The sequence below is a fragment of the Euprymna scolopes genome, chromosome 30 (assembly GCF_053919585.1).
Source record: "Euprymna scolopes isolate OS-2025 chromosome 30, ASM5391958v1, whole genome shotgun sequence".
In the NCBI taxonomy this organism is placed as follows: Eukaryota; Metazoa; Mollusca; class Cephalopoda; order Sepiida; family Sepiolidae; genus Euprymna; species Euprymna scolopes.
In genome coordinates, this window is record NC_136511.1 from 10,150,820 (window position 1) to 10,156,708 (window position 5,889).

The following is a 5,889-nucleotide window of genomic DNA, read 5'->3' on the forward strand; positions in this document are numbered from 1 at the left end:
AGCCGGGAAATGGGGGATCATTATACATTAAATTTATATGTGAAGCTGATTCCGCTTTATTCTTAATTCTAAATTAATTTTTTCATTTTTTTCCACTAAGTTTTTAGGATATATTAGGCATAAAAAAGTAGGGTATATTTAAATTGGCAGCTATAAAGTCATTTATTACTACAATTAAAGTTTGAAAGTTAAGTATATTTAAAAAACAATATTTCTTGAAGGAGCCACTATTATACAGTATCGGCCATAATATAAGGAACGGAAAAAAAAATTACAATTATTCATGTATATTTCAAAAATTAGTGCATGGATTTTTCTGAAATACTCAGAATAAACAAATAGAACCAATGTGTATAAACTAGTACCAAAAAAAAAAAAAAATTACGATTCAATATTGAGAAATATTTTAGTTTTAAATTATATCTGTGGATTTATCCTGGCCAAAACTTAAGGAACGAAATAGAAACTTTATGTTTTTTTTAATGCAAATGTTTTAAAAAATAAATTCATTCAATATTTAGTGAACATCCCTTTATTCTTTATGACCTCACTGCATCTTCGACCACAAGACTGGATTAGTTTCTTGCAAAATTCAGGATTTATCTTTTCCCACTCTTCCTTCAATAAATCCCACAAATGATTTGTATTTGGGGGATTCCTCGTCTGTGCTCTTACTCCAATCATTTTCCAAACATTTTCTATCGGATTCAGATCCGGATTCTGCGCTGGCCAATCCATTACTCTTATTTCTTCTCCTCGAGGTAACTTATCACTTTTTTAGCTTTATGGCAAGGGGCGTTATCTTGCATAAAAATGCTTGGCTGATTAGGTGAAAGGTGTAAGCTTTCAATGACATGTTGTTGAAGGAGCTGCTTATAAGTCTCCGCATTAACTCTACCATAGATTTGAACTAGAGGGCCAACTCCTTCCGAAGATATCATACCCCACACCATTACACTTCCCCCTCCGAATTTAAGTGTCTTTTTAACACATTTGGAGGATAATCGTTCACCTGCTTTACGCCGTACATGCTTCTTTCCATCAGATCCAAACAAATTGAACTTGGATTCATCGCTGAAGTGAACCTTAGTCCATTGTTCATCAGTCCAGATGACATGCTCATGGGCAAACTTCAAACAACTATTTTTGTTCTTCTTGGAGATCAAGGGTTTAGATACTGGCACCCTGGCATGCAATCTGGCAGTCGAGAAACAGTTTTTCTAGATATATTTTTCCCAGTCTGTTCATTAAAATCACGAGAAATTGATGTTGCAGATTTGAATCGGTCACTAAGAGCTTGCCTTACCATAATCCTATCTTCTCTTTGAGAGGTTTTAGGGGGTCTGCCGGTTTTAGGGGATGCTTCCAATGTATTTTTATTCTTATATAGAGCTATCACATGATGAACAACACTTTTTGATCTTCGAACGATATCAGAAATTGTTGAAATTGATTTCTTTTCTTTGTAATTGTCTAAAATTAATTTTTTTTCTAGGAGAGACAGAGTTTTGCGAGTCGGTGACGCCATTTTTCTTTGTTGAGCTTATCAGCAGTTCCAGTAATTAAAAACTAGCTATTTTTATGTAAAGTTTAGTCTCTTAAAAATAAATTTTCTATTTCGTTCCTTAAGTTTTGGCCAGGATAAATCTAAAGATATAATTTAAAACTAAAATATTTCTCAATATTGAATCGTAATTTTTTTTTTTTTGGTACTCGTTTATACACATTGGTTCTATTTGTTTATTCTGTGTATTTCAGAAAAATCCATGCACTAATTTTTGAAATATACATGAATAATTGTAATTTTTTTTCCGTTCCTTATATTATGGCCGATACTGTATAAAAGAACTGCAAACTGCATTAATTTTAAACAATCGTCTTTTTTTTTTTTTTAACCTGTAAAGTATGTTTACAAAACTTGTTGATTTCAAGCTAAACAGCCGACAGCAACTTGTGCTTCAGTTGCTGACTAGCTTATAATTATTAGCATTACTATTCAACTTGAAGTGTTTTGCTTTTTAAAATATGATTATTTTAATGAGATTACTTTGAAATCTGTAATTATCCAAACCGTTTTAGGGTTGATGGGCATTGCTGTGGAAAATAAGAAAGAGAGTAAATGTTACCAAACCTGAAGTGATGATCAGTGGTTGTAGTGTTTGAAAGCTTCCAAAAAGTTCATCTGATCAGTTTGTGCTTTTGTGTTAATTGTAAGCATTTGATACACAAGAAATGCAATGGAATTACTGGTAAATCAAGTGGATAAACAATTTATGCGAAAGAAGTGTAGGACGATGGCTATGGATGAGAACTATTTCTGGCCAGGTCTTCATCCCTCATTCTCTCAAATCCATTTTTATCATTTTTTATCACTTCCTCCTATATTTTCCTGGCCTTTCAACTGCTACCTCAATTGTTGTACATTTATTAATCGATATTTTCAACTTTAACCATGTAAGAATTATTTTGTCGGGTGTCTATTTGCTTTAGCCATGTATTAATAGACACTGCATCAAATTCAACGAAATATATTTAGTACAGGGTGCCCGAAAAGTCAGTGAAGGTTTGAAAATCTTTGTAATTTTACCATTAATGATCTTTTTTTTTCTCTATTTCAGACGTTTTACAGATAATATTTTGGAAATTAATTATGAATAACTATAGCATTGAACAACGTACGCAAGTTGTAAAATTGTTTCAGTGGTCACCATTATCTCTTGCTATGTTAATGTCAAATGAGCAACTCATTCCCCATACTTGACTAGCTCCAACTTTTTCTTGTGGGGATATCTTAAAGAAAGAGTTTATATTAACAAACCCCAAACCCTGTAAGAATTGAAGGAAAACATCAGGAACGAAATAAGGGAGTTAAATTGCAATCCAAAGATTGTGCAATTTGTTATGAATAATGTTTTGGAAAGAGGATAAATATGCAAAGCTGAAAATGGGCAACATTCAAAAGACATTAGTTTTTATAAATAAAGATTGTTTGAATTTTTCTATTTTTATTTTAAAAAATTTTCCAATGTCTTAGTCAGATTGTGTTAAAATAACAGAAAAATATCAAAAATAAAAAATCTATTTAAGTTCAAAACCCTTCAGTAACTTTTTGGACAACATGGATTTATAATTTTGAGTTTTTATCTATATTATTATTAAAATTCATGTTCTAAGCTAAAATGTATCCGTGTTTGAACTTATTTTCTCAAGCACTTACATATATTTCATTTCATTTTTAAGTATTTTACATTAAAAGCAAAATTAATGTTTTTATACTAAATTATACTATTTTTCTCTTTTTCTAGGTTGTCTTAAAAATTCATCTGCCTTGAAAATTTTTGTGACGACTCTGTGTTGCTGGTTGCTGTGGCTAAAATGTTGAGGGCAAGTCAAATTAATCCGAAACTCTGTACAAGAGCAGCATTAAATTTTAAAAGAACCGTTTTTTTTTTTCCAACCAACTCTCCACACTCACCGCCAAAAGCAAAACAATGTTCACACCTTCCTAGTTGGCCTAACTAACCTGAAAGATGTCTAGATTCAAACCATAATCTTATCTACATCCTCGCATTCTGTAATTTAAAATTTGTTTTAGTTCAATAAGTACTGTTAAGTACTGTAGATGCCAGAAGGAGTTTCAATATTGATATTTGCTTTTATCGTTGTCACTATAGTTAGGGTAAAAACACACAAATGACCAAACAAAAGTCCCTGCCCATATATATATATATATATACATATATATATATATATATATATATATTAGCCACATACTGTGAAATACTCAAATCATTTTTTTTCTTGTAAGTTTAAAATGGGCTAATTCAGTATCATAAACGTCTAGATTCTATTTCCTTGAACGGTTAGGATGAACTGGCTGTGAATTATTTGAGGATCAAGTAAAAAGAGAAGTAAGGGTAGATTCCGATCCCTTTAAAGTCTTTTTGTTTTTGAACTTTTTTTAATCTACTGTCTTCTTTCTTTTTCATTTTTTTTTTATTTTTTATTTTTAAAAAAAAATTTTTTTTTTTATTTATTTTTTTTATTTTTTTTTTTTAAATTTTTTATTTTTATTTTATTTTTTTTATTTTTTTTATCTTTATTTTTTTTATTTTTTTTTATTTTAATTTTTTTTTTTTTTTTTTAATTCATATTTTCTTCTTTGATCCTCACCTTGTTTTTCTTCTGAACAGGTCTCATCAGGGGGGGGGGTTTAGGACATCTAGTGTGACAGACAGATAACTTATTCCAGCCCTAACATTAAACCTTTGTCCCCTATAACTACCACCACTTCCCTTTCTGCCCATCAAATTTTGTATTGGGCATAGCTAAGAAGGAAAAGAAAATGCATTTTTTTTTTTAAAAGAGGAAATTTCATTGATCAATTATTACTTTATATATATTTTTACTGCGACCACGGCAGAATAAATATTTATTCATATGTCTACACTTAAATAAAAAGAATAATATTATAATTGTTAATATTTAAATGACAGGAATACAAATGCATTTTATTTATACACAGTTAATTATTTTAACATGTTAGTTTTACTTATAATTTTCAAGTTTTTAAAATCTCCAAATAAATTTACTTTATTTGATTGTAACTGAATGACTTTGATGATATCTGTTGAAATGTATAGTCGTTTAGAATATATTTCTTTTTTCTTTGCTCTTTCTGTCGCTATCTCTGTAACAATATTACCCATTAGATGGTAGAGAATGTAATAACAGTAATAATGATACTAATGTGATAACTACTAATAGCTATGAAGATGATGCAAATTTGGGTTTCATTTGAAATTTGAGGCTTAGTTTTGTTTTGACAGGTTGTGATTTATGAAAATCTGTAACTTAATAAAGTAAACATTTCACTTTGTTATTAAAAAACAAGTAATTGACGTGGATATGTTACCTTGTATGTAGGGGTCCATCCCGGGGCCAACTCTCTTCCTGATCTACATCAATGATCTCCCAAAACATATACTTAAATCATTCGTTGACATCTATGCTGATGACACGACCATCTATGGCAACACATCAAAGGCCGTAAATGACAAAGTTCTCTCTGATTCTCTCTCCTCTGATCATGAGCGCGTGGTACAGTGGGGGAAGATATGGCTGGTTACTTTTAATGCATCCAAAACCAACCTTCTATCTTTACATCATCAACGCTCTGATCCCTATCTGGCATCAATTGAAATGGATGGCTCTCATCTTGGGGAGGCTCCATGTTTTGATAAGCTTCTGGGTTTGACCTTTACTCCTGATCTGAAATGGAACACGTACATCAGGTCTGTTGCCAAGGACACTGGAAAAATGGTAGGATCCTTCTACCGCTCCAGAAGATATCTCACTACTGATGCAATTCTCTATCTGTATAAAAGCCAAGTATGTCCAAGGATGGAGTACTGCTGCCACATCTGGGCAGGAGCTGCTAAAAACAGCCTATCCTGCCTTGACAGAGTACAAAATAGACTTCATGGCTTAGTGGGGGATGCCCTTTTCTCTTCCCTGCAGCCTCTCTCCCACAGAAGAGACGTTGTGAGCCTGTCTTTGTTTTATTGTTATTTCCATGGCAAGTGCTTGTCTGAGCCCCAATCTCTGGTCCCTCTCGCCAATCTTTCACGATAAACACCCATCTAGCTGAAACTACTGTCATTAATTTTCTCCACTCTTTATCTGTGCCTAAATCCAAACGTAGATTCCATAAGCAGAGCTTCATTTTTAGAAGTGCACGACTGTGGAACTCTCTTCCATTTGCCTGTTTCCCACCTGACTACAACTTGGATGTCTTCAAGTCCAACATAAACAAATTCCTGACAAACCGCTCTCTTAAGTAAGACATCCTATCAAATATCCAATACTAATGATTACTACGATACTATC

At 32.0% G+C, this 5,889-nt stretch overlaps 1 protein-coding gene across 1 annotated transcript in view; it reads left to right on the forward strand.

The window, feature by feature from the left end:
* The window catches only part of LOC145254649 (uncharacterized), a 37,811-nt gene extending 34,388 nt beyond the window's left edge, over positions 1 to 3,423 (forward strand). The window contains exon 5 of the mRNA XM_080113283.1: positions 3,306 to 3,423. The gene's annotated coding sequence lies outside the window, so the exon portion shown is untranslated. The remainder of the gene's footprint in view (positions 1 to 3,305) is intronic.
* The last annotated feature ends 2,466 nt before the right edge of the window (positions 3,424 to 5,889 follow it).